This window comes from Anser anser, assembly GCF_964211835.1.
Source record: "Anser anser genome assembly, chromosome: 18".
Classification (NCBI taxonomy): Eukaryota; Metazoa; Chordata; class Aves; order Anseriformes; family Anatidae; genus Anser; species Anser anser.
In genome coordinates this window covers 6272178-6299871 of record NC_139739.1, presented here as the reverse complement: position 1 = coordinate 6299871, position 27694 = coordinate 6272178, and the positions used below count along the sequence as shown (strand labels likewise).

The 27694-nt window shown below is 35.2% G+C and overlaps 1 long non-coding RNA gene across 3 annotated transcripts in view; it reads left to right on the top strand.

Annotated features, from left to right (window-relative positions):
- The window catches only part of LOC310883418, a 245831-nt gene that overhangs the window by 52234 nt on the left and 165903 nt on the right, over positions 1-27694 (top strand). The window contains exon 3 of one of the 3 annotated variants that reach the window (XR_014573524.1): positions 20198-20611. The exons of the other annotated variants lie outside the window; for them this stretch is intronic. This is a non-coding gene — a long non-coding RNA (uncharacterized lncRNA). Of the gene's footprint in view, positions 1-20197; positions 20612-27694 lie in introns of those variants that run through there. 3 annotated transcript variants of the gene reach the window in all.

Below are 27694 nucleotides of genomic sequence, written 5' to 3'. Positions count from 1 at the left end.
TTTTCTTACACAGTTAGTTCCCTTCTTTCTTGTTGAGACTAATGTGAGGACTGCAGTCAAGACTAACTGTTGACAAATGAAGCATAAAGTTTTCAGGTGAGCACTAGATGATCCAGTTTTCCTGAAAAGATGTGATTTTATGAAGAGGTTTTGTATTAACAAGGTTTGGTATTGCCAAGTCATTTTGTGATGATGAGTCTTTTCTTTATAACAAGACTAGAGCTGGGTCTGGTGATCAATTTATGGTTAGGCAATATATGATCTGGCATGCTTGGATTTGGGAAAGATGTGGCTTGCTGCCTTAGTTTTTGCAGATACATCTGTTATCTTGTTTCTTAGCATTTTGGCTGTGTTTATGTGAGTATTTCATCATAGTATTTCATACTATGTGAGTATTTCATCTGTCTCTATGCCATTATCATTGTTACCTAAGTAGCCCACCTTTCTTGCTGCACACCTTTTAGATCATGAATGCTACCAGATTTCTGCAGTAAATGTTTCTTCAAGTTCCTTAACTCCCTCATTACCTTTTCAGTAAATGAGACTGGTAAATTTATCATGGATCAGTCAAAATTTGCATGCCATTATTTTACTGTCATTTACCATCTGTGCCAGTACTTGATTGATTGGCAACAGACCCATTTGGGATCATGCATGTAGAATGTAAAAGTGCCTTTTAGACTGGTAATGAAACCTTGTCTTTCCATGGTTAAAATAATTAAGCTCTTATTTATTTGTGGCTAGTCAGGTCTGCTTCTTGTTCTACTGCCTGATGAAGTTGATAAAAGTGTATTTCCTGTCTTTGACAACTAACACTATTTTGTTTCTAAGAAAAAAGTAACTCATGAAAATGTTGAATGAAATTTTTGGGTAGTAAAGGTAGAAAAAATATTTTCTGTTCCCTCTCCTCCTCCACCTCCTCCCAGTCCTTTGCATTCAAAAGAGAATGTCACACTTAATACTGGAAAATTACAAAGATACAATTACCTGTCACTAGCATATTATTAGCCTATGCAGATATACTCACTGACATGGTCAAAATTTCATATACTCTGTCACCGCCTGATGGCATTGTAGCTGTGTCATGCTCTTTCAGGAACTTTTTTTGTTGTTGTTACTTTTAGCACACCCTGACTTTGAGGCTTGAAGTCCTTTATTTCCAAGTAGATGGTCAGGTGCATAATTCAAATATAAAACTTATTTGAAAGGTCCACCAAGACAGAAAGCTTATCTTCCTAAGATACTTTGTTGTATCACTTCTGACTTCTTTATATAGTATGTTGCTAGATTTTGCAAACCCTTAATTTTTCTCAGTGAAATCCTTGTGGAAATTTCATAACATCCAAGGATGAGATAACCAAAATCACTCTCATTTAATAATGAGGAATTGAGAAACAATAAGATTATGGAATTCCTTTAATTTGGAATGGATAAATATGATAGGGAATTTTCAAGGGGGGAACATTCATTGACATGTGGTTTGAAAACACCTTGCAGTTTATTAACTGGGAAGTGATATATGGAAAATGGAGCTCCAAAATAAATTTAATTGAGGGGAAATGGAAGAGCTAATGGTTATCTATTTTTCCCTGCCACACCTACAAATATTGATTAGATGTGGTTCATTGAGAGTGAAAGGCAAAGATACAAGTTCAGCTAGATACTGGACAACAGGTTTTAAGGAATTGTGAATTTGTCTATGTTTTGAGTTTCAGGAACAATTATCTGGTAAAATCTTGAGGTCTGGGGAAAAAAAAAACCACAAACCAAACACAAACAAAAACAAAAAATCAGTAGTTCCAGTAGGTTTCTACAATGTGAAGAGCTAAAAGAAGATGCAGGAAGGAGCTAATATGGCTTCATCCTTAGTGATATTCCTTGTCCCTGTGATCTAGACTGCTTCTCAAGATTCGCTAGAGAAACTGAGAAGTTCTAATACTAGTAATTTTAAGAAGTCTGCGAAGTTTCTGAAAATGTGAACTCTCAGTAATAAAGATAGTGATGAAACTGGAATCTCAAATGAGAAGCATGAGATTGATTTTTATACAACCTTATAATATTTTGACTTTCCATAAAGGTTTCCGTATTGATCTTTAAATAGAGAAGAGATGTATTTTTACCACAGGGACAACTGAAAATTTATGGTTTGGAATAGAAAAATTTTGTTGTTTCCTATCCTTCCTGTAGAACTGAAAACTTTTAATAATGCTAGTGCTTGAGTATTGATCAATGTCTGGGATTATCGGTCTGCGCCAGCGTTTTCTGATCATCCTCATTTTCATGGAGTGCTGTTCTGCCTGAGTTTTCGCTCAGAAGTGGGATTTAATATTTCTGCATTTTTCAAATAGAAAGTCAGTGATGAGATCTGCAGTCATAAGATGTTGTGCTGTCAAAGAGCTCTTTGCTCCTAGAGCCATCAGCATGTGTGGTTCTATTACAGAAAGCAAACAAGCAGCTGCTGAAGGCAAGGAACAGTAGGGTAGCAACAGGGGGCTTAATTATGCCCAAACTGCACAATATTTAGGTGCACCTGGCATCCTTTGGTAGGGTATGAAAGTTTTTATTACAAAGATGCCTGTTGAAAAAGCTATTTACGATTCAGCAAACACTCTGAAAAGGCATTTTATCTCTCTAAATTCTAATTCAGTGAGTCTTTTTTTAACTGTACCCAATAGGTGTCAGGTGATGCTTCTGGAAATAACAGACCTGACACACTGGAACTTTAGGTAAAATGCAAGGTTACCTAATTACCTGCAGGAATTATATTCAGCTATGGTGCATTGCTCATGTGGAACTTATCTCAGGCAGAATGTAGGAGGTGAGTATACAGTACCAGACAGGGAAAGTGGGAAGGAAAAACCCATCAGTTTGGTGCTGATAGCGTTCCCGGAGAGTCAGGGTGATCTTCCCCCTCTTGTTTGGAGCCTTGCATACTCTACTGGAGCACCTTTCTTCTGCATCTGACGTAACTGTCCTGTTTGAGGGTGTGTGTGGTTGGTTTGCTTTTTTGTTTGCTTGTTTCTGTTTAATCTGACTTCTGTTCCCTCTTATTGCAAGCAGCCATACACTTGTTTGCCTCTTGTGCCCTGAATGAGCTCAGCATTCAGACTAAGCAGATCTTTTGTACTCCTGGTGCTGTCATTTCCTGATCCTAAACCTCTGAGTCAATGGAAGGATTGCATTCGTTGACTTTTGGTAGTCCTGTAAGGAAGTTGGACAGCTGAGGAACGATTGTTACAGGATTACGTTCAGTCTTCTATCAGTTTAGGATTAAACAAGACAGCAGTATTTCAATGTGTATGTGTACAGACTCAGTGATATCTTCATGTCTTTTTCTGTCCCATTTTAAAAATGAGTAAAATAAATAAAAAAATATAATAATTAAAAACAAACAAAACCCTCCAATAATCTCCTTATCTCTGTCCATCATATTTTAGATTGGTTCAAGAAAATTTGGGCATTCTGAGCAAATGTAATTTTTTTTTTTTAGTTTACATAGTCTTATTGAAACTTATCTGAAAAATCATCTCCCATTTGATTAGAAAAAAACATGGCTACTTGTATAGAATGCAACATAGCTTTTAAACCAGGAAATGTGGGCAGGGTGACAAGCAAATGTTTATTTCCTTTTGCTGCAGTCTTACCATATCTAAGAAGAATTTCTAAAATTGTCAGTCATCACTGAGGGGGATATTAGTATTCATAAATGATCTTTAGCATTTTTATGGCATTTCCGTAAAGGTGAACTTTATTTTGAATTTTTGTTCATTAACGTCAAGAGTTTTCCCCCAAGCCTGATATGTCTTTTGCTTACTCAGCACATTAAAATGCCTGGCTTTGAGTCTACAATGCGTTAAAACTCTGCTTTATATTTTTCCAGGGCATGAGGTATAAGTTTTTTAAGAAGGTATAAAAGTTTAAGGAAACTTAGTGCATTCTTACCTTCCAAACCCTTGAGGAGAAAATAGTGTGTATGTGTAAATTCATTAAGTTTTCCTAACTCTTATTTTGAGAAAGCAATAATATTCTGAGAAGTTCTCACAATAGCAGACAATCCTGAGTAACATCAAGAGAAAATGTGACCTACCAATAACTTCTGAGGGGTGTGTGTGTGTGTCTATATATATCTATATTTATATAAATATAAAATATAAAGCACTTTTTCACAGAAATAGGAGGAAAGGAATCTTACATTAACCAAACACTTCTTAATTTCTTCAGTATGCTCAAAGCATCTCAGTTTTGAGCTGCTAAAGTTGATCCAGTACTCTCTACTGTCCTAGCATTTCTCTGGAGAATTACAGTACTTAGAAAAAAGATGACTGGCAGAATTCTAACATGATAAAATGTATTAAGCTCAAAAGGTAAGAGCTCTTCATTTAAAAAAAAAAAAGGGGGGGGGGGAGGTGGAATTTTAAAGTGAGTAATGAAAAGCATCATTCCTACACAGGTCGTTATTTTACATACGAAGTTCTCATCACCTGAATGGCTTAATTTACCAACCTAGTGGAAAGAGATCTTGTTCTACATCAGACTCTTATATTCTGAATTTGTTGGTGGAACATCATCTGAGATTTTAGGGACTTAAAAGTTAAAATTCTGAGTTGTCGAGTTTTTCTTTGTGCTTTTTTAATAGCCTGGCATACTTTCCATAGCATAAAACTAAATATCTTGATGTCATTTAACAATATTATCTCCAATTATTTTTTTCCTTTCATTTCAAACTGAAAGATATAAATTTTACTCTGATAGTCCATGTAATCTTGCTCTACCTTGCATAATTTTGAGTCTATCCAATTGTATTACACTTTAAATGGAGCTTGAAACATGTCTAATTTAGAAAATATTTACATATAATCAAAGAAACATGACAGGGAAATCTATTTAGTAGCAATGCAATCAGCACTGTAATTGATATTGGAAATCTTTCTAGGAGGACACAGTTAGTTTAGCAAAACAGTTATGGCTTCATATATTGCACACAGAGGAAACCAGCAAATTGCACTGCTCATTTATTTACCACCTTCATTATTATAAATAATATTATTGTGTAGATGCTGTTTTTATCCATTTAGCAAATTTGCTTTGTCATGACTCAGTAGACCAAACTGCATTTCTGCATTTAGTGTTATGATATTCTTTATATTCTTTATTTTTATTATTCTTTATTTTATTTATTATCTTTATCTTTATTCTTTGTTTATTCTTTATTTATATTCTTTATGATATTCTTTATATTCTTTATTTCGTGTTATGATATTCTTTTCATCATTCACGTGATGTGGGGGGTGACATGGGACATAATCAAAGGAGGGGGAAAAAAAAAAGAAAAACAAACCACCAAAACCAGAAAAAGTAGCTGTTATGCTTTACAGTTGAGTGTGCACAAAGAGAACTCATGCAAAGGACAAGTTGCACTTGAGACCCTCACACTATCACACTTGATTCAAAATTTTATACTATCCTGGATTTTGCCAATGATTTAAACATTATAAGTGTTTAGGATATGGAGTCAACCTTTACCAATTATTGGGAAATCACTCTGGTTTCTTACTATGATCCTCAATACCCTATAATACTTTGAAATAACTGGGGAGAAATGATCTATTTTTACATCCTGTGTTTTGCTGGCAATGTTGGGAGCTAACTGTGGTTGAGGGGCACAGCTCAGCTGCTAAGTGAGCACGCTGATAAGAAGAATGACAAAGAAGAGATTTAGAGATGGTTGCTTCTAGGGTTTTCCTACTGAAGGAATTTCTTTCTTCCCTTTCCATCTTCCTCAAAGACATCCATCAGTATTGTGTGAGTAGAACTTTGCCTACACTTTTCCCTTAATTCCTCAGTGTTAAATTTGTAGTCAGTTATATGGCAAGTATAATTTTCTTCTCACTTTCTATAGTTTCATTGATGTACAAATACTGACGAAGCTAATTTACTTGTAGGTGATGTTTTATTAAACACATATCATTTGTATATCTAGCAGTACACCGATTCTTGGATAACAGCCATGTTTTTAAAAGCTAGCACTAGGCTTATGCATTATGTGATTTGTGAATCAGTGCCCAGGAGATGAGGGTTGTCACTTATTGAAACTATCTGTGAAAATAATAGATATGGCTCTAGGCTTGCAATGGATACTGTTTATTTCATTTTGTATTTTAGATATTTCAGTTCACTTCTTAAGCACACAAGTATCCATTGTCTACTAAAGGAAGTAGAATATAAATCAAATCATTCCGGCTTCTGGGTTCAGCAAGAACTCATAACTCTTCTTTTCATTTGATTGTTTTTCATTTTAAATATTGACACGTGCAGCACTTCTTGAGCCAACTGCTTAAAAGTTTCTTTCACGTAACTTAGTGACAGGCTAAGTAGCTGTACTAGTGTAGAAGAATACATCTTCCCTTTAATTTTCATTGCTATGGTTGTGTGAATTTAATATAAAGTTACAAATATGTTGGAGGTGAAAGCAGTCGGAGTTAGATTTAAAAAGCAATGAATCTTAATACTGGTCCAAACAGAAAATATAATATGCAATTCTCACTGCTCTAGTGAGACATTGAGCAAAACATAAAATGATAAAGGCATAAAGGGGAGGCTTAATTCTGCCGGGGGAAAAAAAGAAGGTGGGATTCTCCTTGTCTAGGTGTACTTCAGGAGCTGGTGAATCAAGTTAGAAAAGACTCTTGTTCACCATTAGTTAATGAGCTGTGACGAGGGTTAAAAACACAGATAATTTGAGAGAAGTAATCTGTACTACTTAAGCGAAGTGTAATGTATTTTTGTAGAAATTGTTACAAAGATTTAAAAATATTTAGCATTAAATATTCTAGGAAAAAAACTCTAGCTTCTATAGGATAGTTTTGAACCAATTATAGTAGTGTCATTTTCTAGTCAGTTTTCAATTATTTTCATATAAAGGTAAAAATTATTTTAAAACAACTAAGAATCTTTTCAGGGTCATTACACAATAACTAAATTAAAAAAGAAAATCATTGGATAGGCTCAGAAATGTTTGAGTCAAATCTAGTACAACACACAAGGATTAAGAAAGAATATTTTGCATGAAGAAAATGGGTATGTTAGTTCACTCTTCAGTCATGGTTCTCTTCATGTTTTAATTATCATATCTGACTAGTTGTTTCACAACAGGCAAAGGTCAGTAACGCCATGAAATGGCAATCTGCAACACTGGCTACCTTTGGATAAATGCGTACTATCACTCTGATGCATGTTGTTCAAGGAGGAGAGTCATTTTTGAATGATACCAATGCTATTCTATTTAAAATGTCCAGAATAGGTGTTCTGAAATTTATTTTTTGGTTCTCACCTATAATTTTTTTCAGCTATTTTTCTTTCTATCTTTCTATAATACTCAGGTTTTCTTAAGTAAATAATTCTGGACCAAAAGAGTCCTGATACTACAAAATACAGTCATAGCCTCTTACAAATTTTTCCATTTACTGTATGCATGGAGGATTACTGTTAGAGTTTCAGAATGATTTAAAGATGCACTTCTTTGGACCCATACTGGAAACTTTTTTGGTTCGCAGAAACTGGAATTTTAACTTTGATCCATTCTGCATTGCTGTGATTGTTATAATCCTATATACTTCTGTGGGAATGAAAAAACACTTCCAGCATCTTAAATGCCCACATGATTTATGTGCCCAACTCCCAAGATTGTGTGTTTTTTTGTTTTTTTTTGTCTTTTTCTACTGGTAGACACATTATATACAAGCTTTCCTCACAGTTAGAAGTTTCCCTATGGAAAGTATACTGAGTTTTATGTAGCAGTGAGGTCATAATTCAAGTTGCACCCTGGTACTCAGAATCCTCAGCCCATATCTTTTGAGTTTATCTCAGCATCTCACTTAGAACAATCATGGTCTTAGCCAGGATGTCAAAGCTAAGAAGGAAGCATTTTCCTTTTTATTGTGTAGATCTCATTTAGATGAATTACAGAAGGGTCACAGCTTTTCATTACAGATAATCACTTTTATTAAATTGCAGACACCATTGTTTCTTCCTTCATGCGTATTGAGAGCCAGACTGGAAGTAATCCAAGCAGCTTCATTTTTGCCTGAAGTAGCAAAAGAAGTAAGAAATTGCCTCTTTTAAACTGTATTTCAAGCTACTATTGTTTAAGATTCCTAAGAAAAGTACAGAGGGTAAAGTCAGTTAGTAAATTATTTTAAGAATCTAAGAGATACAACTATAAAGAAAACTTTAAAGACACTTCCTTACAGCCTGTCTCAACATCATAAAACTACTTAAGCATTCTGGGTGTATTATGTTCTCCTGCACCAGAATAGCAAGTTGATGTGTTCATCAGTTCTCTCCAGAAGACAATATTACATCAGTTCTACCAACTGTTTCTTATATCACTTAAGGTAAAATATGTATGCTGAACTACTGTAAGAGACCTTTTAGGAGCTCTTTAGCAATGGTAGGGTAGGATTCCTCATACCCTTTCATTTTCTTCATACCTCATTTAACTACTATAGTTTTCCCAAATTCTTCATCCTTTTTTTCATCCTTTCTTTGGAAATATATTTGTCCAGTTAACTCAATAACAAAAGAAATATATTTCCATTGATCTCTCTGACTGAGAAAACAGGTTTATGGTATTTTATTGAAGGGTTTTATTTAATACATGTATACACAACAGAAATAATGGATTAAAAACTTCCTTAAAATGTTTCAGGAAAAAAAAAATCATGCAGAAAGAGCACCATTACAGAAGTACAATGACTTCTAGAAGTCCCATGACTTCTAGTTTTCACATAAAAAAAAAAAGCTCTTCCTTTAGCATGTAATGGATTGTGAAGTACGAGCAACCAAACACAAAGATTATAGTACCAGAAAGTCAATATGAGTGTTTTATGAATCCAGATGGATATGAAACAAGAATTGATCTAACTCTATAAAGTCCCTTTCTGACCATGTTACATGCCATAACTCAAACTTCTGTTTATTCTGCTTGAACTCAACATGGAAAAAAATCCATAAAACGAAATGCAACAGTAAATAAAGAATGTTAGTGCTTGGAAGAAACATCAAAACTGTCAGCACCTGTAGAAGAGTTACTTTGGGAAAACTGTTTATCTTTATGTCTCTTTTTATCTTTCTGCCTCTTATTGTCAATTCTGAGTGTATGGAAGCTGCAAAAACTTCAGTTAGTTTCTCTTCAATGTAATACATGTTATTTTCTGCTCATATACAGTCAATGTTTCGGCAATAGCTCACCACCTGCACAAAAGGTGATTCCTGTAGTATATTACTGCAAAATTATATAGCCATAGGGAGTAACAGTAGTGGCTGTGGCAGCAAGCATTCTTTAAAGTGTTTTTAGTACTTGATGTCATTAAAAATGATGTTGGTAGCGTACATAAAAGAACGGTACTTTCTTTTTTGAAAGAGAGCAACAAACTATTGTTTATTCACTAAGCTTCTGCAGTTCCTATACACTTCAAAAATACAGCCTTATGTTTTGATAGTGTCAAGAAAATGTAGGCATAAAGGCCTATGTTGTCCAGGAGTGTGAAATGGTTTTGCTTCACACATTTCAACTGAATTGAGCCAGGCTTATAAGCTAAAAATAAAAGCCAGAGCTGAAATGGAAAGATGGCTCAGCAACCAAGAGTCATGGATTAAGTGCCTAACTCACTTCACATGACACGAATTACCTTTTAACAAATTGCACTCAGATTTTTAAAAGCATTTAACTTAAACATGTAGTTATAGAAAGTTTGAGACTGCCAGTACCCTAGAGAAACCAGAAATGTACAGAAGTTGTAGCACAAACCACAGTTTACTTTGTCATAATCCCACACCCAACAATAAAATATTTTAAAATGTTATAATTACTCATAGGAATCCCATTGTTGGCAAGTTTGTACAGTTTTATTACTGCAACGCAAGAATCACTTCTAAAGATATCAAGTAACTTTCCTTGCTTGGGTGCTAAATTAGGTAGGTTCTGTAACTTCAAATTCAGATTAAAAAATTAGTTTAGGAGAGGTCAGATCCTGGTGGAAATTGAGGAGTGCGAGTGAAAAGGAGGGAAATGAAGTTATAGTTCACTATCAAATTCTTAGGATACATGAAGGAATATATTTGGATCAAATCTGCATTGCACATGCTCAGGTAGAAAGTAATTTCTAGTTCTGGATCAAGTTTTGTTAATGGCTTGATTAAACAATTAACAATTGTCCTTAATCATTTTGCTGGTTTAGCTGTGAATGATAAGTTTTAATGGTATGAACCATTTCTGCATGGTTTTCTCCAAAATCCTTTGAATACATTTAGTATTTCAGTTGTCTCAACATGCATGTTATACAGCTGTATAGTCGTAAGAGCATTGCAACACTGATCCCTGAAAACCTGCAAGGTGTGAATGTCTCATGATTTCAGTGCCCTGTCCCATTACACATACTTGAGCAAAGCAGGTGCATGCATGACCCTGCAAACCTCTTAAAGACAAAGATGTCATGCACACTATGACGGTCAGTGCTTCCCTGTAGGAGCAGAATGACTTCCTGCTGTTTATCAACTGATGGTGTCTGAATTATAACCTGTTTTTAATTAACAAGCTTCAGCTTCTTTACCTTGATGATAGATGCATTATTGTTTCTTTTTTCTCAGAAAATATGAAGTATTACAGATACAAGTTCTCTTTTTAAAAAGATATTGAGAACCAGATGTGTAATGAGGTGCTCATTAAACATAGGAATGTGTGCACCAACATGAAGACTTCACAACCATGATTCTCCTGCTGTTCTTAACAGATAGCTATTGGCAAGAGCTAGTTACTGCTGTACTTTCTGTTAACTACATGCATTTTTCTTCCTTTGTCTCCTAATGAATAAAAAGTAATTTACATATTCCTTTATATGAAATCTTTCTCTCAGTGGAGATGTTTGTTAGTATAATTGAGGTGTCGTTTATCCAAGGTAGTATCACTGCTGCTCAGTGACTGTTATGTGCATATATTTCTTTTTGCAGGATGGTAGAGCAAACCAAAGAACACTGGTAATTTTGCAAAATGAAAGAGAAGCCCTCTCTCTGATGAGAATTTGTCAAGATATTGCAATTACTAATGAGCACAGGGATGAGCCATAGTAGAGCAAATCCTTCCCAGAGAAAGGGATTTGATTGGCAGCATAGTCAGGTTTCTATCAGGAACAAGCTCCCATGTACCAGTAGTGTACTTCTTTGCTTGTAGAAATTTTTCATGCTGTATCTGCAAGGATGATGGCTAAATAGGCACTGGAAAGAATATATTTTCTTTTCACAATATGAATTCACAGTGATAGTTTCTGTTTTTCTTTAGTGTGTCAGTGACATGAGCAGCAGGTTTGCTGACGGCTTTGTGTTTTTCTCCTAGCCAGTCCACTGAGGAATGGAATTACAAAGCCAATTATTAAAATTAACAGATCTTTCTGTGTCACTTCAATAGCTTACTGTAATTTTCAACAAGAGAGAAGAAAGTTCTGTGCTTCTCTCTTTCCTTTGTGTTTCTCATTAAATATCCTTCAAGGCTAGCACACCAAGAGAAAATAACTATCTAATATATTATACACCAATCTGACGGCTATACAACAAATTGCCTCAGTGCCTGTGTTACTTGAGTAGTAGCTCAATTCCTTGGAATTAACCTCAACTTTAAAAATCCCTGAGAGTCTCCAAATGGCTGATGCTCAAAAACCAGAACAGCAGCAAGAAAACTGTTAAGGAGATGACCTTCCTCCCCTTTTCCAAAGGTTTACATTGCTGTCCTGGAGATCCCTAATGTAACTATGTATGAGGTGATGATTCTAAGGTAAAATCCAAATAAATTGTATTTGGATGGCTCAATAGGTATTCTATACTGGAGGTTCAGCTACAGATGATGGGGGGGGGGAGGGACGGGCTGGAGGGGAGCAGTGGGAGCGAAGCGGGTGGAATTATTGGAGCTCTTTCTTTCCATGCTCATTCTGAAGTTTCTGAAACATAACCTAGATTTTGTAGACAAAAATAATCTGCATTAAACTTCTTCCAGTTTATTGATGCTCTTAAACAGGTGTATTGCATCCTTTTCCTAATACAAAATGTTTATGATGAAGATTTTCCATTCCTGGAGATCATGGGGAGCTGGAACCAATTCTGTCCAGCCACCGATTTTCACATTTAGGAAGCATCCTTTGCGTGAGATGTCTATTTCTCTGTCAGATTCAGCTGAATTTAGCCAATTATCAATAAAAATTTCTCTTAATGAGAAACAGATAGCAGATGCTGTAATTTAAACCTCATTTTCTTAGGAAAAGTGGGTCAATAGCGGCTTAATCCTTTCTTTAATTTTTCAGATAAACTATTATAGATTACAGGACGTAGTACAAAGAGGCAAGATGCAAATAAAACTTCTGTTTCCCTGCATATACTTTGTGATGGATAGTGATGGGCATTGCAAAGTTCTTTTTTGTGGGGCTGTAGACTTTTATCCAAATATATATGTATGTGTATATGTGTATATATATATATGTAACTTCTTGACTTGAGCTGCTATTCTCCTGTTTACTGCACAGTATGAATCACTTTAGAGTATATTAAAATGTATGAGTCCAGACACATGGAAACTGAAATGCTAGCAAAAGCATATTAAAGTACTGCAAATACCAAACACTTGACCCAGAACAGTCAGGCTGGGAATCCTTTCTGTACATATTGTTCCCTTCAAAATCTGGATTGAAATAAATCTTTTCTTCAGCTATGCAAAAAATGGAATTCTGTGTATTATGCACACAAACTAATTTGTAGCAGGTAACATTATTCTGGGGGCATCCATAACAGCTATGTGGCCTTTGTTCTTGAACAAATAGATTTTCTATGCGTAAATTTTATTTTAGGTAGTGGATTACTCTCCTAATGCAACCTAATATTCTGCTGCTGATACTCATAAATCCAGGAGTGGTCATTTGCACATGGTAGCCAAAGTTACTGTCAGGTGGGGTTCCTGTTAAAATAGTTGTTGCGGTTTTGGTCTAGTACACATAATTGTTTTTAAAATAGTAATGAATATCAGTTGGTAAGAAATAAATGCCAACTTTTCTCCAGTTTGGGGCCTATAGGGTCAGGGTCCTGTGTGTTTTTTTTTTAAGATTACATCTCTGAAATGTTGGGTCCATGCTGTCTGAGTAATCATGAATATTGATTTATATTAAGCACAAAAGTGCATTTCTATAATCCAGACCACTTTGGTTCAAATTTAAATAAAAGTTTTGCAAAAAAACTTTCATGAACTTAAACTGCCGGTCGTATCAGAGGTCCAGTTAAAATTATAGAAATGAGACCTGGAGGCTCAAAAGTCTCTAGCGTATAGTCAAGCAGTTAGTCCATATGCATCTCTGTGCTATGTCCTTTGATTGCATAATGGTGAAATAACAAATATAGAACTTATAACCTGTACAAGAAACAGTAATGGGGCAAGAGAGCTTCTAACCATTCCAGCATGCCTCTTCCTTCTCTAAAAGATTTAAAGCTTCCCTTTTAAAATGGAGGGTGTAAGGGTCAAACAGGGAGTAGCTCTGTAGGAAAGGAATGTATTCCACTATAAGATTCTGCTCTGTAGTTTGAAGGAGGGTAGTGTGTTTTGAAGTTTTTTGTCTCACACACCCCTTTTTTTGTGTGTGTGTACAGCCTTTCCTGAGCTTCTCCATTTGATTTTGATGCAAAACAAAATATGCTTTGGAATTCTAAAAGTAAACTTTTGTAGCGTTTGCTGAGTTGCCTGGCAGCGTGTGTAGCTGTTGTTTGGGCTACTGGAGACTGCCCTGAAGATTTTCTAAATATATCAAGCTGGTTTATGCCAATGAAGCTCTACTGCTGTGAGGGTAGCTGTACAATAGCTATCATGAGCTATAAAGCTTAGCCCAATTTGACTTTATTTTTCTTCCATCTTTGTTTGAGGTGCAACACAGTACCACTGCAGGAGAAAACTAGGAAATTTTTAGTTTGGGAAACTGAAGTTGGAAATTTCCAACTTCATGCATATGAGAGTGATTAAAATTGCAGCCAGCAGAAAGCCATTAATTATGACATCCTTCTGAAAGCCATAGTTGATTGCAGCATGCTTTTTAATATATATAGTGATTGGGACCAATACAGATTTTACTACTTTTGCTGTAAAGCAGAAGATTAAACTATTCTAAATTGCTTTGTTTAAATGTCAGGTTGACCACAAAACAACTAGCTTTATGTATATAATACAGACTAAATGTAATTTATATGTGACAAAGTCCCTGTTGAATTCTTGTGTTTGTACAAGGGAATGATCTGTTCAATGCTGTGTTGTAGTTTGATGCATTTTCATGTGTAAATATGAAAAAAGATCAGAAGGTAATCTTAAATGTACCTTATGACTCTAAAATTCTTCTGAATTTTAATTATTTATGGACCATGACAACTATCTTTGCAGTTTAATCCAATTGCTTGTTAATGAGAGAATATTGGAAATCATGCAAGACACCTTTGAGATTACGAACATTACAGCGTAGTGGAGAATACAACCACTATAAAAGAAAAAGGACATTCACACTTTTGATGAGTTATGACTACCCATAAACACTTTCAGAATATGTAGTATATTTGCTGGCACTGTTCCTAAACTACAGTTCTGTATATTCACAAATTGCTGCTGAGGAAGGTAGGCCTGAGTTACAAGAGGTTGCAGTTAGGAGGTTTTCTGGGGTCAGTTAAGCAAAGCTGCGGCTCTCCCTGGTCTTGGCGATAATATTGTATCAAGTAGGAGCTTGGGCCACAGATATCCAGACCGTACTCAGTGCTAACATTTCTGTGATTCATCACTCTGTAGGGATGATGCTTTTCTGTACTTTCTTTCCTTAAATATTTCCTTGCATTGAGGCAAACCTGAAAGAAAATTTCAGTAAACTTTTGTGTATTAGAAGGGCGTTCTTATCATTACATAATCAGTTACTACAGGGGAAATGTCAGAGTCCATGATCCCCAAATCTGTGCATTCAGAATCTAGTGAAATTCAGAAGTAAAAGTTGCACTAGAGTTTTATATAAATTCTTTTCAGAATGAAGAATTCATCTTTTCCCTTGAAGAGTCTCAGAATAAGATAAGGGGATTTTGATAATTTTCTTTTCTTTATAGCTCTCCCAAGCAAATTAATCCAAAGAAAGAATAACTGACAGCATGACAAATTAAATTATCCACAGATGATATATCTGACAAGTGTGTGAACATTGTCACAATAGGCTAATAATGGTAAAATATTAGCACTCAGCCAAAGGCAGAGTGACCTGTGCTCCTTTTTTGGCTACAGACTGCATTTGAAGTTGGATAGTCTTCTGCATAGCTTATTTGATCAGACAATAATTCAACAGACCACTTATGAAATCATTATTTTGAAAATAGATTGTGAAATTTTTCACAGACACTACAGATTCAGAAAACTTAATATATGAAAAGTATCCTATGTGTTTTTAAAATAGTATTTCTCTACCTAATTAAAAAGGGGAAAGAAGGTGGATAGTGCCATGTAACATGGTCTACCACTTTGCTATTACCTATCTGTGTGACTCCACAGTATTTAGTTTCAAAAGCTTTGACCTTCGATATTGAGGACAGTTTTTATGCTCCTACGTTGTCTTCTATTTTTACTAGATTCTCATAAGCATGTGCTCTGTGACATGTATATTTCTAGCTCTAACAATCAACTTCTGAAATTTAGGGACTCATTTTGATTTATATCCACGTTTTACTTTATAAGATGGAAGGTGATAAGTTAGCAAATGTAGGTTGGAAGTACAAGGTGGTAGTTTGGAAACTCTAGGTTTTGGGTGATGCTCACAAATTCGTGCAAATAAGAGGAACACAAGCAATAGGTGTATGAGGAATAAAAGCAACAATATAACTATTTAATTTATCAACACAAACCAAATTTTGGTTCAGTTAAAAACTTCTGTTCAAATTATGTTGCCTCCAACTTTTTGAAAGAACAGCTGTTTAGTCCATACAGCTAAGCCTCCTACGTGCTATTCCAAGTCTGTAAATATGACAGAGTAAGATTTTTTTGGTAGCCTTTATAGAAATCATGAAAATGTACTTAAATCTAAAATGCAGCAAGATCCAGGAAAGGAATTTGGGTAAATTAATTCAACTCTCATCAGATTTTAGGATTTTTTTCTTAACCTTCCACTGTATGGAACTAAAAAAAAAATAACACAGACAAGAAAATAATAATTTAAAATCTACACTTGGTTTCTTTTGAGTTTACTGTAAGGTGCATATAAATTTCTTGAAGACAAGGAAGTGAAAGTTATTTCTTTGCCATGTAGAAGTAGCAAGACAAAGGGAAATCTTGAGATAAGACCTACCACTCTTCATAACTCGACAGTGAGTAACATATCTTGGCCACAAGTCTGTTTCTTATCTCACACCTAACAAGTCATCTGTTGATTGTGTCAATACAATTAGTTGGAAAACAAGCTGCAGTTTCTAGATCAGACAACTGACACAGTCTGGAAAAAGAAAAGACTGTCCTTTTAATAACTTTCGTTAACCTGATAGCCATCCTATTTCATGTCTTAATGTTCGTTTCTAAAGTGACTCTGTATGTCCTGAAACTTACTTGAAAGAATTGAATTATTTTTAGCATTATAAAGGCAAAAGTCCAGAACCACCATGCCAGCTACTCTTTATTATCAGATGGAAAAAACAGTCATTAATCATCATTATAGTAAAATCACACTTTAAATATAGTGTGCACATTAATCTAAGCACCAAATTAAAAAGCCTGTATTGCCAAGTGAAAACCAAGAATTTAATCTTCTGTTCTTTATATAGCAAACAGATCTTCTATATCAGAGAAATTCCTGTGTATGAACTAGCTGATGAGAAAAGAACCTACAAAACCCCATGTTTAATGGGGCAGATTGCAAATTAAGAAGTTAATGATTCCAGGTCGCTTAAATGAGGACAATACTATTTGGCTCCAGCGTTCTCAATGCTTATTTCAACTTTCCTGTGCTGTTGCAGGTTTGCTTGCTTTAAACAATAAGCTGTATTTCATTTCATTTCAGTAGTGTAGAGGAAAAGAAGATGAACGGTCCATACTGCAGGGCTCTTCTGAACAATACTAACCCATAATTACTTGGAAGTCCTTGGTAGATTGGCATTCTTTCTCCTTCTTGAATTTGTTATTCTTTTCTTTTCTCTGAAAATTGTTTCTCTACACAAATAGCAAAGAAGCTACTCTAACTAGAGGTGCAAAAAGTATATTATAAGTCTTTTTGTCTACCTAGAATTGTTTGCTAATTTCCCATCCAGTTTTGCTTTCATCTTGTTTTGCAGTAATTTGGCCAGTTATTTTTCTGATAATATTTTTGGCTGAATTTCTATGGAGCTAGCTCAAACATCTTTGTCTCTCCTTTTTCTTCTCTTATGGACAAAAAAAAAAAACACTTCTGAAACCTTTGGGTTTATAAGCTACTGAATTCCTGAAGTTTTTCTGATAATATGACATTAGAAACATCCATGGTATTAGTCCCCAGCCTCTCAGTTCAGTTGCATTTTGATTCAGGCCCTTAATGCTGCCAAAGTTTATCTCCATTCGGTCAGGCCAGAAGAATATTGAGTTACTGTTGACTCTGTCCTCACAATGCTGGAGGGGATGAGGTGTCCTTCCATACGGTGCAGCAACACTTCAGCATGCCTGAAAATCTACTAGTGTTTGCCTATCTTCTTTGAACAGGCAGGTGGGCGGTATGCTATGTAAGCAAGGATGAGAATTAATGACAAGGATGACATCTTGGCAGAGGAACTAGCCTTTCTTCCAGAGAGACAAAGCACATCTATTTCTAAGCTTTTACTGGATATGTTTCTTTCATCTGCATGAGTTCATATTCAGTGAAAGGTTTATTGTACTACTAGTTCATTACGTTCTGATTTTATCGTACAGTAAGATGATGACTAAGGTGATGAAAAGGCAGGTAAATTCAATGTAAACTTTTGTTGGATATTATGTCTATAGGCATTTCTTATCCAGTGACTGAAGACCATGTTAATAAAACGACATACAACACAGATAAGAGTACAATGTGCAGCATAATGGTACCGACTGTGACTGAAACATAAGCAAGATCACTAGCTACGTCAGTGTCACATCGAATTATCATGCTGATTTAGGTTTTAATATTTGCTAAATTTGATGGATGTAGATAGTGCTTTGTGAGGTGATAATATGGAGATTTTTTATATACATATTTAACAGTAAAGATAAAAACAATAAGCAGGCACAACTGAAAAATATTTTCTTTCAATTTTTTTGGGCATGTTTCACAAGAATGTCTTTGACTCTTTGTAGATGCTACATTTTAGTTATCTGAACATCACATTTTTCTTAGCTTTGAAAACAATGGAATGTTCCCTCATTATGAACATTTCCTGGATTCTAGAATAGACAACATAAAAAAATGATCTGTGAATAACAGTGAAGGTAGTTTATGTATTTATATATGTAGTTAATAATAAATTAGTTTATAATAAATTCTTCCTTGTTGCTTTTGGAAAGTGTAGAGGTAGTTGGACTGACAAGTCTGCCACATACGCACATGCACCTCCAAATGAGAAACGTATCAGATTTAAAACTTTTTTTTTCTGGCCAAAAACAAGTATGAGAGTTCAAAAGGTAATTTCCTTTTAAATTGCAAGAAGAAAGAAAAGGACATCAAAAAACAGATCAAAAAAGAGATTACTACAAAAAGATGTCCTGATAAATGTGAATCACTGGCAAAGTTGTATTGATTTTTCTGTTAGAACTAGCTGCCTCTGATGCCTGATAACGAGTAATATGTAACCTTAAAAACAAAATATTTATACGTTGTATGACTGTTAAGGGATAAATCTTACACATTTAATGCACACATTTAAAGTGATTCTGTGTTTACATAGTACAGTTTTTGTCTTTTTAATGCCCAGTCTCTGACTTGAGACTTTCTTTTGTAACTTTTAACTCCTAGACCCTTTCTTTTTTTGTTTGGTTATTATGGGAGTTCATTTTGGCTTTTTTTGCCAGTTGTTTCAACATGGGAATGACTTATAGTGGGCAGATTTTTTTTTCTTATAGTATTATTAAGAATATAAATCAATAGTATTATTAAGGATATAAGTCTTTGGATGTGCTTTCCAGAACTATTCATAAAAAAAAAAAGTCATAGACAATCCTCGCACAACAGCAAGCAGTTTTCAGACTCAGTAAATTATATCAGAGGGATATGTTGCAACTAGTTGACGGCAAGTGCTAATAAGCATGGTAATTTACTTGGATTAGGTGATTTAACTAAATGAAGCATATGCACACTAAAAACATTCTACCAGCGTGCGTTTGCTTTATTAGCATATATGAATGTGTTAGTAAATGGATTTTTAATTTTTGTACTGTTAGTAGACTTTTTCTCATCATGCAAGCCAGGTCATAGGGGAGGATCTTCTCTTGGCAATGACACAAAGGAAATCTGGGTGTTGTACTAGATCACAATACTTATGGTACACCACTGCAAAACAATGGCAAATGCCATGGCCTGTCTCACGACACACTTCTAGAGTCAGTCAAGACACATTACATGACTCCATCCTCATCTGCTAGTTATAGTCATTAGCTTCAAGTAATCTAGTTTGGAAATCAGTATGGGTGTGGATCACTAGAATGATCAGAGGAAAAAAAAATCATATTTTATAAGGAAAAGCTAGAAGATGGTGAGTTTTATATCCTGGATAGAATAAACCTAGCAAACCTTGTTTGCTACTTGAACATGCGTCAGAGGCTTCATGCCATGGAGGAAGAAGGCTATTGAAGTTGAAAGACAGTGCTGGCAAAATATCAACTGGACATAAATCAGTAATGAATATATTTGGATAGGAAGTAGCAAGATATTTGTTCTCTAAATGTATACAATTGCATAAAATTCTCCAATGAATCAGAGCAGCCCTTATCAGTCAAATTTTGATTCTAAAACATGCAGGAATTCTCCAGTTACTGAGCAGAACCCCCAGATTTCCATCTCCCTTCCTTTTGAGATAATAAATATCTCTTTTAATTGCTGTGTGAGCCAACCATGCCACTTGCTCGCAATTTGATTTTCTGTTGATAGAGAATATGTTAAACATGTGCTTTCTCTTTATGATCTTATAGGGTGAAGAAACTTTCTAGTAACTGACGTTTTTGCATAGCCTGAACGTTTTACTTCTATCAGTCTCTCAGCAGGCAACGCTGAAACAGGGCTGACAGAAAACCTTGAAGGTGGTAGAAGCTACACAAAAGATCATCTTTTTTTTTTTTATTTTCTCCAAGTAATAATGACAGACAAATGATGAATCTCTGTATCTACTGCTCTATGGAATTTAAAACCTTTTGCTAAGAATATGTTTGAGAAAATGTGACTATTTTAAAGCTGATCCTGGGATTTTGTACGCACCTCAGGAGCTTCTTACACAAGATCAAATCCTTAGAAGGGATTTGTCCAGGAATACAAAGATAGGTGGTAACCTGTTTATAAACAGTATCACAAACCCTGAGGAAGAGCTCCAAGAGTTGTGCAGCTTTGCTTTTCCACTGAAATGCCAGAAAACTCCCAAAGCACTGCTGAGGACTTATCTAACTGCAAGGGAGTAAACCACTTGGTAGCCCATGGGCAAACAAAGCAGAGCAAAATAATAATTGGTTTGAGTGGCAGATCGATTGCATTATTATACTGTCCTTGTGGCACAGAGAAACAGATCAAAAACACAATTGTAAACAGCTATTTTATATTTCAAGGGTTTCCATGCTGATGTTACCAACAAGGCAAAACACAATGTGTAAAGAATGACAGCATTGTTCTTTCTATTTCATAAATAACTTTAGCGTATGACTCCAATACTTAGAGAAGAATTGGTACAAGTTCATTCTATATATTAATGTTGAAAATGGGAGTTTGCTTTTGAAGCATAAGTTCTCCTAAGATTTTTTTTTCTTTTTAATAAAACAGAAAGCTCAATAAGCTATTGCAAATCCTGCAGAGTTTTAGGAGACCAGGGTGACATATCTACGCTAATTCTTGAGAGAGGCTTCTTAATCTCTCAGGCATTATTCCTTGAGAACAGAATGCCCTGATAAAATAATTTATAATTTTCCCTTAGAAATCTAAGCAGCAGAACATTCTGTTCCCTTACTTCTGTACACTGAAATGGTAATATTTATCAGAAAACTAATTTTCCTGATCACAGACCAGATTTTTCCATAGATGAGGTGATTTTCAGGCCTGTGCTGTGTGATGGCTCTGATCTGCTCTACAGTAGATCCTGCAGAGCTAGCATTTAAGTACTTATGTGCAGCGTCAGATTGTGAAATACAAGGACACTTTTAGTCATTTTGGATGTGAAAAAGGCCAAATAATCAACGCACGTATCTCAAATTTGTCATCGACGTTTACAGACTTTATTATTAAAGTATCAGCATTACAAAGTGAATGTTGACAGCTCTTGGTCTGGTACAGCACTGGATTAAATAGGGTTGACTAAGCTCCTCATACAGGACATGTGGAGTGCTCTGAGTTTCAGTCTTCCTACATCTGTTTCCAGAAAAATGGCTGTTGTTAACATGCTAGATTGAACAGCTAGACAGCTAGATTGAAACCATTAGGTTATATATTCTCCATTAAAATTTTCTAATGGCCTAACCTCCCTCACAATTTCATGTTTTACATACAATAGTCTGTAAATTCAACTTTTCACAATTGTCTTATCTCAAAGGCAGAAGTGCCTGGAAAGTGCCAGATATATAGAAATTATCTTATGATATTCTTCTGCTAATGCTGAAAGGTGAACTATAAAAAGTTCAAAATACTCTGTGGTGTTCTATGGTTGCTACAGCCCTCACCTTCAACTCTTAATAAGAAAGCTTCTAGTATATTTTGGAAAAAAAAATAAATCAGTCACATAAAACAGCAGTTTAGCTAAGCTTCTTAATGTAAGATGTTGATGTTTGTTTTACAAATTAGCATGGGCTTAAAAGTGCTTTACCTTATTACCACATGAACAGATTTTTATAACAGTTATTAGTGTAAAGTAGCCTGAAAGTACAGCAGTAGTTATAACAGTAAAGAGCATCTTTGTCCGTTGTCTTTTCTGGTTTCACGTTCTGTGGCTTTTAAGTTCTTTTAGGTGTGATTATGCATCTCTAGAAATAGTTCAGCATCAATATCTTTAGAGGGAAACAACTGCTCTTATCTTTCATTGTTTTGTGGATTGGGCATTTTAATTCTTCACCTCATTCAGCTTTCGGGGAACAATTCTGATTTACTCTTTCATAAGGACAGCTAGACTGAAACCAGTTTTAAGTGATAGCATTGCCTTGTTGCAAGACACACAGAGTAATAGAACTGCTGATATAAGAAATAATATGAATTTTTCTGGAGGCCACATTCATGAAAGTGTAATTTGAAACACAGCAAAATTGAAACTCCAGAATTTCAAATTGATGGGAATTTGATGGGAATTTCAGTGTCTTTCAGAAGATTATATTTCTCTAAATCCAGATATTTGAGTAGGAATTAGGCCTCAACCAAAGCGGTCCAAATTATCTTTTATTTTCAGGAGAGATTAGTCTCTGTTTTAGAAAGTTATACTCCAGCATGAGAACTCTATGGAAAAGATCATTCTCTATTATAAAAGGAGCAACTTGGTTTATCTTCCCTGCTAAATAAGCAAATCTTCCCCGCTGAATTCCTTGAGCTTTTCTTTGAGAGCAGCTACGTGGTGGTTCTCAATGCCTTCCAGCCGTGGTCTACTTGGAATGCATAGCGTAAATTCCAAAAAGCTGAAGTTTATTAAAGGGATTAGCACAAGCAACCCTTAACCCTAGCAGAGTAACTTCAAACCTTTAATGCTCAAATCTGCATTTAGTTTTAGCAGTCAAGGCTCATCTGTAGTTTGCAATTCAAATTCTGACATTTGCTTTTGTTATTGCTTTTTGTTGCTGTTGCTGTGGAGTTTGAATTTCTCTCCTGTGCTATGGGAAATAGGTAGAAGCTTTCAAGCGGCATCACAGAAGCATAGGTGGATAGGGCTCTCTGTGCAGCAACTATTGTGTATGGTAATTATACAAGTGATGCATGATTTTTGGTTTTGAGTGTTAGCTTGATGAATTCTGCTACTTTTTCCAGTTACCATAAACACAATATTTTGTGTTTATGGTAACTTGTGGGGCCCTTCTCTTCTAACCACAAGATTCTCTCCAAATTAATGGTTTTTTTGTTCGTTTGTTTTGCTCATCCCACTGATTGTCACCATGCATATTGGTCTCTTAGAAGAACTCTTAAAATCACCTTGATGTACTTGGAAGTCATTGTTTGTATTGCTGTTTGCCTCGCATCTTACTTAAACTTCTCACATTCTTGATCTATCAGATCTTAGCTATTCCTTTGTGCTTGGAATCTGTTGGTAAGTAGTAGTTTCACAAAACAGCCCAAGATAGCCTGCAGCCAAAAGCTGATGTTCCCAGGCAGCCTACACCTGCTGTCAAGAGCTGTTCTCCACCAAAACTAGTCAGAAAAATAAATGCACATAACTGCCTGCTTATTGTACGCCAGTCCCTAAATTATAGTTATTATAGTGCTCACGTAGTCACTACACCAGTTAGAGCTAAGCCTAGGATGAGCAACAGAGTAACTGAAGTTATCTGACGGTGCTAGGCACTTCCTCATTTAGCACACTTTTTGCTCCTGTTTTTCTGTTTCATTGATTGGTATTATTTTCAAAACACTAGTACCACATGCAAATTTTTTTGATGATTTATAATTTTTATCATAGTTCACTAACATTTAACGTCTTTCAGGCTCTTAGATGAAAAGCAATAGGTGTCAATATTGGCCAGTATTTCATATTGTGTGCAATATTCCGGGCTAAACTGAGGAGTGACCAGTTACTGGTGATTTCTGCAAATGGTTCAGGCAATATTGCAGGCAACTGAATTTGAAAATTATCACTCATGTAAAACTATTTAAAACTACAAAGAAACTGAAAAATGTCATTTGCATCTGACTGTCTAAGTTCTAGCTGAATCTATCTTATGAAAAACCTGCCAGAACCAATATTAAAATATTGTTTGACAATATATGTAAACTCTGTAGGATACACAACAGAATGAAAGATAAAAATCAGAACTAAAAGTATCCTACAACAATCGTGGTCTGTAAGATATTTTTCTTATCAGATGTTATACATGTGCAGTTAATAGTCTGAAACTTCATGAATACTAATCTTGAGACATCAAAGTAAGACTACTGTGTAGAACGGCGAGCTAATCTCTGAATTCAATATACACAGTGTACTTTTAATTTAGATAATGAAAGGCGTAAGGTTTCAACCAGTATAAATTTTGCATAGAGGTAAAAGAATTGATAGTTTTACTATCCCGATTTGCTCTGATGGAAATGCTGCAGCACCACATTCTTTCTCTTTAACCCTAAAGCTTTTAATCTTTTTATAACGTCTATTTTATAAATGGATCACTGATGCTTTTAAGCTGGTGTTTTAGGGTACCACTGCCAGACACATCACTCCTGGAAATTTTACTTATTTCAGTGCATATTTTACTTAAGAAGGACAGCTAGAAACTGTCTTGTTCTAAAGCATCCGGGCCTTGTTTTCTAACATGATTTAAAGCTTTGTGTTAGGAATTGAGTTTCCAGTCTAAGACCTCTTTTTCAAGAAACGAGTAAGACCTATTTTTCAAGGAGTAGATGCTCTTAAAGATGTTTCAGACTTTGCTTTTTTGAAAATCCTTTCACTGAACACAAATGAAAGCTGAGTAGCACTCTGGAGAAGCTCGTTTACTTTGGCACCTTTATTTGAACCTGTGCTGCTCTTGATACTGCTGCTGCTCCAGCCTTGGTGTGCTCCCGGTGATCTTTGTCTCTTACAGTAGATGAAGAACAGATCTATATTCTTGCTAGTGGTATAGGAACCCTGGGTTTGTTTGCTGCAGCTCACTTTACGTAATTGAGAAGATAAGATGTACACAAAGTAAAATTAAGATTTCAGCAAAACATTACAGGGATTGAGTTTATATTTGATAGCCAAAAGATTCTTTTCTGTCCATAGGTAGCTGGTAATTAAACAGGAAGACAGTAAATAAGCAATAAGACAACCATATGATGTTTTGTAAGGATTAAGTTGTAATTTAAAACATAATTTCTACGTTATTCTTGGCAGATTAGTTGTTAATAGAAATGTATTTTCAAAGCTGGGCATGTTTTCATATCAAAATTTACAAAATATGGAAAATACTCCAATTAGGCATTTTCTTTCTCAAAAATAACATATGGTACATATGTGATTTTGTTGGTTTAAATGTTCAATTACAGTGCACTATGTAGTGTGAAGTCTATGTACTAAGAGTGGAAACTATAAGTAAATAATTAAAAACTTAAGAAAAAGAGGAAGAGCAACCAACCCCCTGGAAACATAAGCACGTCTGTTTTTTTTTTTCTTCAGAAGAATTTATCTTTTTAAATATATATAAATGCTGAATAAAATTGGACTAAAATAGCTTGAAGACAGCGCACACATGGCTGTAAGTAGAGATTTGATTAATGATCTCCATAGGAAAAAAAAAAAGACATACCTCACAGCCATTGAACAGCTCAGTCTTAGAGAATGGAAAATAAAAGTTAGTTCCACCTGGCAGTGCTCTCATGCACAATGTAATGAACCAGTGAGTAATTAAATGGGAGAAGAATGGATGCAGGACATTTTTGGGAAATAGTTGAAAAATCAGCTATTCTTTTCAAGCAACTTGGACAAAAAAGTTGAGCTAATTGCCTGTTGGAATAAGCTGGCATAATTTCAGCAGTTTTTGAATGGCAATAATGGAGTTGTTATTAATGAACCATAAGAAAGAATCTGGCCTTTGGTATCTGTTGATAAAGATATAATTGAATCATTATGAGTTTTAATTCTAAAGTGCATAATGCCATGTACCACCCCCAAAAAAAACTTAAAAATAAAAGTAATACAGTTGTTTCATACCAAATTAAACAGTTCACAGTCCTGCAGATATATGTGCGAAGGTACGACAAGCATGGCAAGAAAGCTTTACTTGCATTATTGGCTGAGTTATACATTCCTGCTGTAATGGCATCGTGTAAAGTAAATTGTCTCTAGCAAACAACAGTCAGACTGGATGAGAGACGTACAGCTATTTTTATGATCAAAATTACAGCTGAAAACGAGAAGTTATATTCTTTTGTCAGTGTAGATACCTAGTGTTTCGCAGAGCTTGAAAGCAAATGTGCCTTTCCTGGTCCAGAGTTTTAATACACCACTTGAATCTTGTCATCTGTCACTTATAAAACTCACTCTCAAACCTGAAAGCGTGGAAAGGACCAAGCTGTAAAGCATTATGTGATACATCATTAAAGTATGTGAAAACTGCCAGGTGTTGCTGAACACCCTCTGCTCATGCTGTCCTTAGTGGGATGCAAGCGTGTGCTACCTCTCAAGATCAAATTTAATTTCTCTACTTTTCCATCTTACACCGATGAGACTATAAAATACCAGGACAGAGTTTATTATCAAGTTGGCTGTTAACTAGCAGATGTTCCATAACGATAACAAAGACTGCAGATTATAAATTGTCTGACTATTAACATATATCTCAGTATTTACAATAATGCATTGTAGCTAACTGCTGTCTCTCTGCAACATCTTTAGCCTAAAGGTTCTATATGTAAGAAAGAGGGAGCCAGGGCAGTGTTTGGTAAATTGTAGTCATGTAGGCATTCAGCTTTACTAGAGAACATGACAGTAGTTGTTCCACAACATCGACCAACTGAAATAATTGTATGTCGTCTTATACAACAAAACGGCAAATTTCTAAAGCCAGTATTATCTCTCTTCATTTCTGCAGTACTTTTTTCCGTTGTGAAATCTGCCTCAGTTACTAGGAAATGTGCTTTTCTCTGAGCGTAAAACAAATTGAAGAGAGAGCCCACAGAAGACAATTTTGGAGTTCATAACCCAAGCTTTAGCACGAAAAGTAATTTATAGATAACAAACCATTAACCTTGAAGAGGGGAAGGTCAGCAAACTGGCAGCACTTTTAATAAAAAGCTGTGTGGGAAGAGAAGAGCAATATCTCAAACCCATCACAAACACGTGAAATGCTATGATCGTTTTACACCTCAGTAAGCAGTGCTCCTTAAAGAATTCACCTTATGAAATAAATTAGATTGAATTGTATAGGAACATACCAAAGGCTCATGACTGTAAACTTCTGCTAATAATATCCTGAAAGTTGTGATGAGTGCAAGTGTGTGTGTAAGCGTTTTAAACGAATTAAAAATAGAGTACATGGGTACTGCTACTTGACTGCTAATAGAAATACTCTTGTCGATTTCCTTGCATGTACTGCCATCTAAGCACTGCCGGCTTCAGGAATTTAACTATTTATAATGATCTGCTTACAATCAGTTAATGTAAAACTCTTTTGATCCTGTTTCTTCCCTGTGGCTCTAGAGCACTTAAATTGTATACATTCCACCAAGTGATACCATTGGCTTCTCAGCGTTTTGGCAGCATCTGCCAGTAAATTTTCACAACAACTGGGCAACTACTGTTCAAGTAAGACTATATTTCAGATAAAATTCAA